General features: G+C 31.9%; 2 protein-coding genes across 4 annotated transcripts in view; one reads left to right on the forward strand and one right to left on the reverse strand.

Annotated features, from left to right (window-relative positions):
• The window catches only part of LOC127835099 (uncharacterized), a 327,076-nt gene that overhangs the window by 223,929 nt on the left and 88,221 nt on the right, over window positions 1–14,926 (forward strand). The gene's annotated exons all lie outside the window — the stretch shown is intronic.
• Window positions 1–14,926, reverse strand: part of LOC127835101 (uncharacterized) — a 169,575-nt gene that overhangs the window by 34,519 nt on the left and 120,130 nt on the right. The window lies entirely within an intron of this gene.

Below are 14,926 nucleotides of genomic sequence, written 5' to 3' on the forward strand. Positions count from 1 at the left end.
TGAAAAACGTACAAGTATATTTACAATAAGCGACGTTATTATTTTTCTCATTGCTAAAAACTCTTCACATGTTACCACTGCTCCTAAAATACGACTCTAGCCACTGTCCAATGATTATATATTTTATATTAATGCTTAATGTATTCACGGTTTGGTTATCTTTTGATTGTTACAACTCTTGTGATAAACACACAATGATAACATGTACATGTTATTGGGCCAAAAAACCATACAACTCCTGAATATGTTTAAATTAAAAAAAAAATCGGTTCGTTTATTCATAATCATCAATAAAAGTAAAATAATTGGTTACCCTTTTCATCGATTATATGACAAAACATGTATTTCTAACTTAGCGCTTAATTGACCTATAAATATATAAAGACTTGAGTGGTGCTCTGGTGGTGTGTTAGTTTTGCTCCTATAGGTCTAGGGTTCGAATCTATGTGAAGGCAAACTTTTTAAAAACATATTTATTATAATATGTATATAACATTTGTCCAAATATTATATTTTTAGTAAATGTATTTTCAATTCTCGCAAATATATTACATACACAATATAATGATAATAATAATAATAACAAAATCGTTTGCGAATAATTATTTTGTTGTCAAGAACAACTTGTTTGAAGTTATTAGAGGGGATACTCACCTGACTAACAAAATGAAGCCATGCAAAATCTGGTATTTGTATCTTTAATTCGAATTAAATATTGATCTTAAATCGTTTAACACCGCCAACTTCACATTCATATTGCTTAAGTTTTTTTTGTGTGTGTTGTGCTTGTTTTCGCATAACAACTCCTTGCACATGTGGCCAAGATAATTTGAGATCTTTATTGGGTTTCATGGTGGAACATTATCTCTTAGAAATATAACAATATAGACATTTAAAAAACAAAAAATTCTAACGAGTGTTTTGTGAATATATTTAAAGTTGTTTGGTAAAAGGCATAAATGTACAATATAAAGAAGTGAAACTCCAGCTGCTGGAGCAGTATTGCATTCGTATTATATACAATTAGTTGGTCCTTTGTTTAAGGCAAGTGACCAATTGACAAAACAGTACAAAACAGCACACTACAAAACAACATAAACACATATAATAATAAAGCTGGGGTCACCGCATTCGAACGGTCAATGCAAAGCATTGGGGGTTAAACCGGTTTTAAAGCGCTCAACCTCACACTCGGCCCAGCAATATTCATGATACATATAAGTGTAAATAAAATGTAACCTCGTATTAAACAGTAATAAAAGGGAATCAAAACGCATTCAATTTAATTACCATTTAATAATTCAATGGTAGGAAAGAGACCAGAGCAACAGAGTAAGTCACAAATCAATCAATCGTTTTTTGCAGTACTCACTTAAATTAGTTTAACGATGTAAATAAGTCTCGCATTTAACATGATCACAAAGGGGTCCTGGTTTAAGCCGAAAACCTGACACTGATTGAAGTTCGTTTGTTCTTAATATAAATAATTATACTTAATAATTTGGATAATACATATTAACTCTACTTCAAACAAAACTTTAATTAATTACGGTACCGTATCCTATGGTTAAATAGCGCGTGTATATTCCTTATTGTTTTATTTTCACAGACAACATTTAGAAACCTACGGTCCACGTGAAGCTCCATCACTACATTTGCCTGCGGTTGCAGTTGTTGACTCTATTTCCTTGTCTTCGTATAAGATGCACTTGTATTCTTAAAGGAAAACGCGTTGTTTGCTTCATTCTTCCTTAAGTAAATTAACATGCGCATACGTTGAGTAATATATAGTTTTATTTAAAGGCCCTATAAAGGAGACAAATCCAATTATTATGCATATACACTGGTCTAATTTTTACCGGATATCAGTTACTCTTGCATAAAAATGCTAATAACACAGCTGAGGTGCAACGTTGTCAAGAAGTATTGAAGATATGACCGTTTCATAATATAAAGAAATGTTTACAACTTTGCAACTAACGTGATGTGTAGCCCCAAAGCTGTGACGTATGCTAAAAATAGCCAAAAGAACATTCACTTTTAATTCTATTTTAAACAACTTTTTACCAGCAAAACGTAACTAATTAGATCACTAAAACGTTTTGACCATTATTATAAGAGTCATACTTTGTGAGTGATACCGGAAAACATTGAAAATCAACGCTATACTTTTGGTGACCTGAGTCACTTTCACTTTCCCGAGTAAACAGCGATGTAAATAAACTGATTGTTTGTAAACACGATTGACTTGGAGGACACTGTATTTTGAGCTCAAAACAAGTTGTATTGCTCATAGTTTTATGGTAATTTCCAATAGCATATATATATATTTTTTTGATAACCTTTATATATAAAATACGGAAATAATATTTAAAAATCGGTAAATAATTACGGATCTTCACCTTTATAGAGCCTTTAAGACAAATTATTGAATCTTATTTCTGTTTTATACTTGTTTTCGATACAGAAATCGACACAAGATGTGCCTACTGGTATGAGTTGGCTGTATTACTGTGTATGGTTGCATTCATTGTGTTCTTAAAACTAGCGTTGCGCGACATATTTTATCCTATGATCGGAAAGTATTGGTGTGAGAAAACAATTACTTTGGAGTTAATTATGCATTCTTTAATTAACAGTTATTAAGGAACAAAACAGTTTAATTGCATTTCGGAAAATGTCCCATATGTCTTAAGTTACGTTCACAGTAAAAACAAATATGCAGATGACATGGAAGTTTATTTGATGTTTGCCTATGAAAATACAGCATAATCCCATGTATTGATAAATAAAACTTTCATCAAAGTTAAAATAATGAGTTACATCAAAATAAGAAATCCCAAGCATTTCAACATAAATTATGCATATTATATTTTGTCAACAATGTCAGATATGTGAAACAACAAAACGTTCCAACTTCAAATTGTATAAAATAAACAAGGAGGGTCATAAAAGGTGTAACTATGGAATGACATGACTATTACATTTGTATAATTAATTACTTACGAATTCTTGTTTAAAATTAAAACGCATCCCTTTAACGTGCATAAACTTTACTTGTTATGGAATTAACATATTAAAGATGAGCCAATCCAAATGATCATGTTTTGTTCCAAAATATATGTAAATGTATTATCATTCTGTTTGAGAACAAGAGCTGTCACCATAGGATGACTTATGCCCCCCCCCCCTATAAATGCTTGATAGAAGTTATGAGCTTTTTTCGAAACCTAAACGCAGATTTCGAAACCTTAACGCGGACCCTAAGTTCCAGGTCAAGGTCACAGGGGTCAACATTTGTGTGTGTATGGAAAGGCCTTGTTCATATACACGCATGCCAAATATGAAATTGCTATCTGAAGCGACATAGAAGTTATGAGCATTTTTCGAAACCTAAACGCAAAGTGTGACGGACAGACGGACAGACGGACGGACAGTCCGATCACTATAGGCCCTCCTTTTGGGGCATAACAAAACCCATATTCATTCACCCACACTTCAACTGAACATTATCAAAGATAAATATAACTTTATTAAAATGTTACACTACAGTTCTAGGACTATAAATATCGAGTAGTAAAGCACTTCAATAATAATAAGGCTAATAATTCACTCATCACTTATCAAAATGCAATTGATATGACCATCATACTAATATCTCAAGATAAGGCAATCGTCTATTCTAAAATTGCAATTTATATGGCCATAATAATAAATCCACTAAAGCCATTACAATTGCCATTTACACAATTGCAGTTTTTATACGAACAACATTATAAATGCAGTAACAATATAGAAAAGACTATGTTAGTGTCTATGTGTACTTGAATTTATCCGGCGAGTTGAAGAAAGGTTTAAACGGCGAGGCTCGCCGAGCCGTGTATGCTTTTCTGAGACGAGTTGAATAAATTGAAGCAAACGATGACATTAATGTAAAATAATCATTGTTGATCAAAACATTAAACTATTAAAATAGTATAAACAGATTATATTAACTAAATTGAACCTTGCGTAGTAATATCAAAACTATGTGTGATCGTTCCTGGCTACGCTACGCAAAATAATCCTAAAAATTTCAATGAAAAAGCAGAGTAACAAGACACAATATCGTTATATGCCTCGCTTCAATCAACATTTCAAATGTTACACATTCAAGTAGAACATATACGGCTTTGTTTAAACTTAAATAGTCGTTTTACCGCGGCAAAATACCGAAAACAAAGATTGCTGTCATTTTTCAACTTATAAGTGTCTACCTTTACGTCAAGCATGATGCAGCATTCATCGAGACTATTTTAGTCTATAAACAACTATTCTTTTTAATCACTTTTTACTAACCGGCATTTAAAAATAAAACCTCTTCTGGCTAATGCTCTACTCACCAAGGTTTGTGTATACATAAAATCATCATTTTATTTTCGTCCAGTTTTGTTTGCTTCACGATACATTTGGTCATCTCCATATTCCTTTTCCATTAAAACAAAGTTAATGTAAGCTGGCGATTCTTTGTTGGTAGACGTGTTGTGATCAACTAACAAAGGAACGACCTATTAATCAAAGAAATGACCCTTTAAATTCTTCGTTAACTTTCGTATTCTATACAAAGAACAATACACGCCCTTCAATCATAAGATTTAATAGTCTCTGTTTAAGTCTCTGACACTGTTAACTTTTTTTATGTAAATAATAAATTTAAAATTCAACAAAAACACGTAATTTAAAACATCGCGTTTTTCGGGTGCATTCTACACTATTCAAGCCTCTATATAACGCTCAAAAGCAAAGAACATCTCGTAAAGTATTTCGTAAAATAAAGTTAACACCTGAACAATCAGTGTTCCTTATAGCAATAGCCACAATTACAACGCTAGGTGTGGTATGATTACTTATAATTTTGTAGATACAAAATGCTCGTTTTTATTTATTTTTGACACAATTAATTCCATTTTAATTTCCCTCGAATATATATATATATTTGTACGACACACGAACACTAAAATGGTACCATGTTAGTGTCCATGTGTCGTATGAATATATATCGTTGCGGGAAATTAAAACGGAATTAAATATACAAAACAATAATAAAAACGAGCATTTTGTATCTACAAACATATATTTTACCAGACCACATCTGGCGTTTAAATTTCGGCAATTGCCATAAGGAACACTGATTTTTAATTGTTTAGCTTTATTTTACGAAATTTTGTACGAAAGTTTCGTTGATTTTGCGTAGTAATGGGGCTTAAAATAAAAATACGATACTTTTCTTTTCTCTTTAGAAAAAATATATATAAGCATATAATGTAAAACATGTCTGAACTTTATTGCTTTGTACAATAACTATGTTGTATGATCATATACATGTATACATTGTATGAATTATATTGAATAAAAAAAAAAAAATACGATGCCACCTAACCGGTTTTATTTCAGCCATATATTCCAACACTTGTATTCACTATTTATTACAATAATCCATCCTAGACATAAGTATATGTATACTTCAAATACGAGTTTGCAATTTGTGTTTCAAAACACATACTTACTAAACTAAAGTATACTGTTTTATTTAATATGAGTAGATTAAGTTGTTAACCACAATGTGGCAATGTTCTCATTATACTCATATAAAATCACGAAACTATATTCTGTCATTATGTAACGACTATGTATAAAGCATGCTGAGATATTATTTCGTGAAGCATAATTTCCAATAATATAATTTGAAGTTTATATAATGTGTAGTTTATAATGATAGCCCTCATTCACACAAATATCAATACTAATATGTGGCAGTGGCTGGGAAAATGAGTACTATAGCTCAAAAATCACATGTTACAGGTTTTAACATATTTTATTTCCAATTTCATTGTAGACACAAAATGCAAAAATAGGTTACTATTATTGTTAGTTTTCAAGATATTGACCTTAACGTTATACCACCGTTTAGTACAAAATGACTCAAATTCCGCAAATACGCTTACAAAAAATTAACATCAGAAAAACACTAGAAAGACGATCAATATACAACAATATTTTTCTACTATATTCCATAAGTGCATTTTATACTTAATTCGACACATACACACATTTTATTTGTGTCCCCTGATACCATTTTTTAAATATGATTTCATGGTAACGGAATTTGAAATTTGAGTTTTTTTTTCAATACAATGATTTTTCTGTCGTTATTCAATTGACCACACAAAAAAATTGCATATGTAAATTGTAATAAAAAATATTTTTGTAACATCCTTTTATTTTTATATAAAAATAAATTTATTGTTGGTTGCCATGCAAACTAATACAGAAAAATCGACCATAGGGCACAGTCTTTGGCCGTTCATGAATTATGTGACTGTCATATTTTTTTTAAAACACAATACGTACATTTTAATATTTATAATTATGCATATGCTAATGCAATTCAGATCTTATTGATTTACAACCTGTGTGGTCAAAGTATACCAATTAAATTTCTAAAATAATTACAAAACAAACAATTTTCCCGAAATCTAAATATGTTGCACTATCATTCAAACTATTGTACAGTATATTTACACACTAACATAATATACACTATATCCCCATGCATTATATGCTATGTTACAGTAAAAATGTGCTTACCATATACATGATATAACATAAAGATTATACAATGAAAACAATATATTCGAATTCTTGATCAAAATAGTTATCCTGAACATCACACACATATTTTAACATTTCACTTATTAACAGCTGATTAGTATCTCATTCGCTTCACATTGTGAATAAATTGTGAAATATATTGTTAAAATTTGATTACAGATGGTGACATTTTTATAAATTATTAAGCCTAAAAGAACCACATTTTTCAAATCATGGGTAGTGGCATTACTTGCTTAATTGTAAGGACATTCAAGCATATTTTCATGACAAAACCTCTATAAAAAATTAATTTGTACTAAGTAAAAATACAAGTCTGAGAGGATAATATCACATTAATGGTATTTTAAGTAAATGTACTGATTATTCATCCTGAATATTAAAAATCTTTTTACACATACATAACTGACCCTTACATAAGTGATCTGAAAGTTGTCCATTTATACAGTATTACCAATGAAGATAAAGCAAAATAAATTAAATTATGAACATGTGCTATTACCCAAACCTGAATATATTGCTCTTGTATTTGTTGTTTCAGGCCTTTCAACATCAGGCAAAAGGCATGTTAAATTTTTCAACACATATCACATATGAGAAATTGGTTATTAAGTCAAACACATGCACTTGACATGCAAAGAATTAAATTTATACAAACAAGCCAGACAAAACATGCACTATAAATCAACTTTCAACAGGTTTTAACGTTTTGTTAAAGTCAACGAGATGAACATCAGTCTCAACTCCGTCCACAAATATCATTCTAACTAGACGGACATCGTTGAACGTATATATTGCAATTAGTGTTGGCCTCTTGCATAATAAATCCGACGGCGTCTAGATTTAGCTAAACAGATTAACGGCATTGTCTGTACAAAGGGATATATAAAATAAATAAAAATTCTGACCGGTTGTCAATGCTTTTTCTCATCAAGACAACACTACTACGTCTTTGGATGATGACTTGAAAGTGTACTGTGTTCCGAGGAGTCTCTTCAGCTCTGAGGCTTATTAAGTATAATACATGTCTTATTGTAGCTATGCCCCGTCCGCCAGCAGGTCTAGTCCAGTGAGGTAAGATTGATTCTTATCTCTAGTCGTTGGTAGATCCACGTTCAGGAGCAGCTTCAGGGTGACTGGTCTCGGTTGGAGTGGTAAGCTGATTAACTGAAAATATTAAAACCATTGTTATTTCAATCTGTACTCATTATTTATTGATATATTTATATTTATAAATATATATTTTTTTATATATTATAATAATTATTATTATAAAACAATAATAATAATAATTATTATTAGTATTACAGTTCAAGGAAAAAGTATATATGCAGGACAAAATATGCTATGGAAAACGAACGAATCTCTCAAATTCGACCTTTGAATCTGTTTGACATTGACCGTAGGCATAAACGACAACACTCGTGTTTTCCACTTCTGTAACATGTATATGAAAATTCGTTGACAAAGGTATGCTCCGGGCAAAGATTAATAAACCAACCAGCCAGTACAACAACATGCCAAGCAGGGCTTTCCACAATACTGCCAATTTTCGTTCAAACATACAATAACTAGAAAGTTGTTAATACAATACTGCCTTCAGTGGAACAGTTTTCTTAAGATAAGCTCTTTTATTAGGTGTTGATTTTATACCCCGTTATTCAGTCAAAGGGATAATCTTAACTTCCCTAAATGAAAGCGTTGATATCAGTCTATTACAAAGAATTTTTGAGAATACGGACACTCTTGTTCTAAACTTGTGCAAATCCTTGGGAGCTGATGTTGCCATAGGAGAAATAGATCGTTCGCACAGAACAGGGAAACCTGCAGTAAATAAAACACGACCAATCATAGTAAAGTTTATCAGCTATCGTGCCCGGCAGAAATTATACTCCCTTCGACGGGACCTTAAAACGAGCGATGTATATGATCGTGTGTTCATTAATGAAGATTTAACTCAATATCGTGCACAGCTGCTGTTTATTGCTCGCGGTTATGCATAATCAAAGAAAATCGATGGTGTTTGGTCTGCTGATGGAAACATTCTGATAAAAATAACAGAAAACGGCATATCAAAAATCAAAAGAATCAGCTCTGAATCAGATTTGGACATGTACAAATTGAGAAATTAGTCACGAAACGCTCTCCTCTTCTTTTTTGATCAGTTTACATTTTATCTAGCGCAGTCACTTTGCGTTGCACGAGTATCTTGTGAGTGCGATCAACCTTTACATGTGCAAAAACTAGCGCAGTCACTTTGCGTTGCACGAGGATCTTGTGAGTGCGATCAACCTTTACATGTGCAAAAACTTAACACGTGAATAAGCAATCACATCAGTTTGCATACCTACATATCGTTGTGTATACTCTGTTCATGATATTATTGTATATACACCTTAATCGAAACCCACTTTGTAAACACTATGTATAATAAGTACACATGCTCTCATAATTGAAAACAATAACATACACTAATATAGTTAACATCGTTGTAATTGTACAGGATATTAACAAAAAAAAAATTGACCGAAAAGGATCAGACAGCTTACATCTTATAAATAAAGCGCAATTATATACTTCTGTTCATAAGTTAAACTATGATATCATTTTGTTGACCCATGCAGGGATATTTATATTTGTTTTATTTGACAAAATGAAAAACCATTAAACTGATGTCTCTTTTGTACACTTTGTCCCTCTAATGTTTCGTTTTTGTACATTAGGGTCACATAAACGTGTTCATTATATTGTATACAGAAGCTGTACATATACATATTCGGCTGAACATAAGGAAACATTGCATCTTTAAAGCCTATGATTGCATAGGCTCTTATACTGATGCTTACTTGATTGTGTGCAGCTTCCTGAAAATATATTAAGCGTGCTAGTCATTAGCTATTAATTTTATAAAATGATTAGCATATGTATATATATGTAGATGTGTGTATGTTTGTGTATGTGTGTTTATGTATATATGTGTATATGTATGTCTGTTTGTGTGTGTGTTGAGTGTGTGTACGAATATGTATAAATATGTATATGCGTGTGTGTAAATATAGATATGTATATGTATATTTGTGTGTATGTCTATGTTTGTGTGTGTGTATAATATGTATAAATATGTATGTGTGTGTGTGTGTGTGTGTGTGTGTATACATAGATATGTGTATGTATATGTATATGTGTGTATGGCTATGTATGTGTGTGTATATATGTATGTGTGTGTGTATGTATGTGTGTATGTATGTATGTATGGCTATGTATGTGTGTGTATATATGTTTGTGTGTATGTATGTGTGTATGTATGTATGTATGTATATGCATATATGTATGTATACACACACATGAAAAATATGAAAAACATCTTGATATGTATGAGAAACTTGTGTAAAAGTCCCTGGACATTTAATAGTAGTGTGTTATGATGGTTATCTACAAAATGTATGCGATTTGATATTTGTAAAAAAAATACACTAAGGACATGAAGAAACTATATTGTAACATATATATGTATATGGATGTAAATGATTGTATATTTATATGTTTGTGAACTAGTGTTAATGTCGCTTGTAATTAAATAGTACTGTGTTATGATGGATATCTATAAAATGTATGCGATTTGATATTTGTAAAATATACACTTAGGAAAAGTAAAACCTACACTGCAACATTCCCATTATATTTAGTTATGTGCATTGTTTACATTTATCAAGACTGAATTTATATTATTATTATTATTATAACTTCAAACAGTAGATTACATCCAAATTTGAAGTTACCCTTTATTATCATATTCGCTCAACCACTACGTGCCGTTTACTTAATCAATACTAAATTAATATGTTTCTTTTCTACTTCAAAAAGTAGATTACATCCAAATTTGAAGTAACCCTTTATTATCATACTTGCTCAACCACTTTGTGCTGTCCTTAAAAAATCTGTAAACGTTATTGTACCAGTATAAGTTTAATCTTAAAAGTAAGATAACTGTCCAACAGATTACTTTCTATGTTCAATTTACTTTATCTAAATGTGCAAGAATGTAATTATACATATATATGTATGTGAACAAGTGTAAATGTGGCTTGCCAATAAATAATATTGTGTTATGATGGTTATCTATCAAATGTATGCGTTTTGATATTTGTAAGATATACACTAAGGAAATGTAAGCCTATATTGCAACATTCCCTTTATATTTACTCATGTGCATTGTTTTTACCTAATCAAGACTGAATTTTTATTATTCTTGTTTACTTTAAAAAGTATGTTCAATTTACTTTATCTAAATGTGTAAGAATGTATATATACACGTATATGTATGTGAACAAGTGTAAATGTGGCTTGCCAATTAATAATATTGTGTTATGATGGTTATCTATCAAATGTATGCGATTAGATATTTGTAAGATATCTATACACTAAGGAAATGTAAGACTATATTGCAACATTCCCTTTATATTTACTCATGTGCATTGTTTTTACCTAATCAAGACTGAATTTTTATTATTCTTGTTTACTTCAAAAAGTAGATTTCATCCAAATGTGAAGCAACCATTATTATCAGACTCGCTCTACCACTTTGTGCTAACTTTATTGTACCAGTATAAGTTTAATCTTAAAAGTTACATTACTGTCCAAACAGATTACTATCCATGGTCAATTTACTTAATCTAGGTAAATGAAAGTGTTTAGACTAGTAATACTCCCAGCACTACTTTTAATTTTAACTTTTAATTTTAATTTTTTATTTGATAATATGTTTTCTTCAAACATAACATTTTGTTTCACCCTTTGCCTCTTCCCTGCTCTCTTTTCCTTTCTCCTCTGTGATCTATCACTTTCTCATTTCCAGTTCTGTTGCAAACGTTGTTACCAAACAGCTGAGATATGCGTACTAGTATATGGCTTTACGGGTTGTACTATGAAACGAATTATGTCAGCGTTTCAGTCTCATCTCGTCCTTATTGGAACAATTCATAATGTTTAAGAGTAAACACATGTTTGGAAACGCTGTCATGAGTACATACAGGACGCCTGTAAGATTTTCGCTACTGCTTCACCTATTGTATGTCTTCCAAATATGGCTAAATGTATTAAGTTTGATTTCTCTGCGTACTAGCGTATATAATTCGATTCAAACATCAACTACTGTGGAACATCCGCGAAGGCATTTCCTGGTAGGAACGCACATATACGATGATATTCAACTTCTTATAAAGCTCCTTTATTGCATCAAGTTTGTTGGAACACTTCTTTGGTAAGCTAGTATCTTGTTACAGTCAGGTGATATCCACCCAAACCCAGGACCCTTATTTTCCGAATCATCGATACACACAGATACAGAAACTTCTTCACCTACTTGCAATCTTTCAGCGACGAATCACTTATCTTTTGTACATTACAATGTTCAAAGCTTGGTGCATAAATTAGACATACTTAACACTGGTCTTCATGAGTTTGACATAATTGCATTTTCTGAAACCTGGTTAAATGACTCAGTATTATCTAGTGACATCATGTTCAATGGATTCCATCTGCCAATCCGCAAAGACCGCCCCCTTGATTCACATGGAGGTGTTATAATATATGTAAATGAAAATATTGCTTTTAAAAGAAGAAGTGATCTTGAATTGAATCATATTGAATGTATATGGATTGAAGTTATTCTTAACAAAAATAAATCAATCCTTTTTGGAGTATTTTATAGGCCGCCAAGTGCAGATTCAGCGTAAATGAGAGCAATTGAAGACTCTTTTGGGTTAGCTTGCGATACATGTATAAACGCTGTTATTATTACAGGTGACTTTAACCTGAATCTCCTCACACCAGCATCATTATCAAAAGTAGAAAACCTTTGTCAACAATTTAACCTTACACAACTTATACATGAGCCCACTCACCACACAGAGCAAACATCTTCAATAATTGACTTAATTTTTGCAAGTAACCAGAACAATATCATATTTTCTGGAATTGGAGAACCTTTTCTGGACCAAAATATAAGGTATCATTGTCCTATCTTTGGAATTTTGAAATTCCAAAAACCCTTAGCAAAAACTTTTTATCGGCATATTTGGCGTTATGATATTGGGGATTACGATAGGTTACGTAGTCTTTTTACTGTTACACAATGGCATCTTTTAAAATGTGATGATATTGATTTATATGCTGAAAATATTACCAATGCTATTTTACAAAAAGCGAAGTCGTGCATTCCAAACAAAAACATATGTATACGTCCACGTGATCTACCATGGATGAATAATCAAATTAAGAAAAAAAATCGACACCGCAAACGATTTTATAGAAAAGCCAAAAAGATTAATACCGATCTTCACTGGTCAAATTTTAGACATGCTAGAAATGAAGTTGTCCAACTCTTGCGAAATTCTAAATTTGATTACTTTAAGAATATGGCCAATAAATTGAAGTCTTCTGAGCTATGTGCTAAGGACTGTTGGAAAACATTGCGCACATTCATTTCTACAAACACACATCAATCAATTCCACCCCTATCCGATGAACATTCGAACACGTTTGAAGCAAATGACACATGCAAAGCTGAACTCATTAATTCATATTTTGCAAATCAATCATCAATCGATGTACAAAATCATGATCTTCCTACGCATAACACCGATTACAATAACAGCTTAAATTCAATTGATATTACTCAGGAAGAAGTCATCGACGCAATTAAATGTTTAAAGGTAGGAAAAGCTTCAGGACCTGATGGAATCGATAATCGTATCCTCAGGGAAGCAATGTATCAACTTAGCTCTCCCCTATGTGAACTATTCAGATCATGTCTTTCTGCTCGTAAAATGCCTTCATGCTGGAAAATTGCAAACGTGTGTCCGGTCTTCAAAAAGGGTGATCCAGCTCTTGTTTCGAATTATCGTCCTATATCCTTGCTTAATACTATCGATAAGGTCTTTGAACGAATAATCCACAAACATGTTTTTAATTTCCTGCGTTGTAATTCCTTCTTTACACGGACTCAATCTGGCTTCATGCCTGGCGATTCGACAGTTAATCAGTTAACCTATATTTATGATACATTTTGCAAAGCTCTAGACAATGGTCTTGAAGTCAGAGTTGTATTTTTCGATATGAGTAAAGCATTTGACAAAGTTTGGCATGAGGGTCTTTTGTTCAAACTTCAAGCAGCAGGCATTCGGGGAGATTTATTAGCATTTATATCTAATTAACTTTCTAATCGTAAACAGAAAGTTATTCTACCAGGAGCAGAATCAACTCCTGCAGAAATTATCGCTGGTGTTCCACAGGGGTCTATATTAGGTCCCCTTCTATTTCTTGTTTACATCAATGACATAGTAGCTGATATACAAGCCCAAATAAACCTATTTGCCGATGATACAAGTCTCTTTATGATTGTAAACTCGCCGGATCAAACTGCAGCTGTTTTGCAATCAGACATAGATAAAATTTCACGATGGGCTGATCAATGGCTAGTACATTTTAATCCCTCCAAATCAGAATTAATGCTGATATCTCGTAAAATAAATAAACCGCATCATCCTCCACTTTCAATGGGGTACGTTGACATACCTATAGTAAATATCCACAAACATTTAGGAGTATATTTGACAAATGACTGTACTTGGCATGAACATATAACGTTCATTAAAGAAAAAGCGTGTAAGCGTATTAATATAATGCGTCGTCTCAAATCAATGCTTGATAGGACATCTCTTGAAACTATATATTTTGCATTCGTACGACCAATACTTGAGTATTCAAATGTTATTTTTGACAATTGTACCCAATATGAAAAGGATGAATTAGAAAAAATTCAAACAGAGGCAGCTCGTATATCAACTGATTGTACTCGATTAGTGTCACTGGAAGATCTTTATAATGAGATAGGTTGGGAAACTCTCAGTCAAAGACGACGAAAACATAAGTTAGTATTAATGTACAAAATGCAGTTTAGAGAAGCACCTTACTATTTACAGTCACTTCTTCCTGACACAGTCGGAGCATCTAGCCAATACCCTCTTAGAAATGCGTCTCATTTCCAGTCCATTTATGCTCGAACCGCATCTTATTCACATTCATTTCTACCATCTACAGTATCCGATTGGAATTGTCTTCCAGAAGAGTTTAGAAATGCTGAATCGATTCATTCATTTAAAAAACACATTAATAGTGATCGACCAATTCAAAATCCATTGTTTTCCTATGGAAAGAGACGCTCTCAAATTTTACACACACGCATTAGAACTAATTGTAGTGCACTAAATGAACATCT

Source organism: Dreissena polymorpha, chromosome 6 (assembly GCF_020536995.1).
Source record: "Dreissena polymorpha isolate Duluth1 chromosome 6, UMN_Dpol_1.0, whole genome shotgun sequence".
Lineage (NCBI taxonomy): Eukaryota > Metazoa > Mollusca > Bivalvia > Myida > Dreissenidae > Dreissena > Dreissena polymorpha.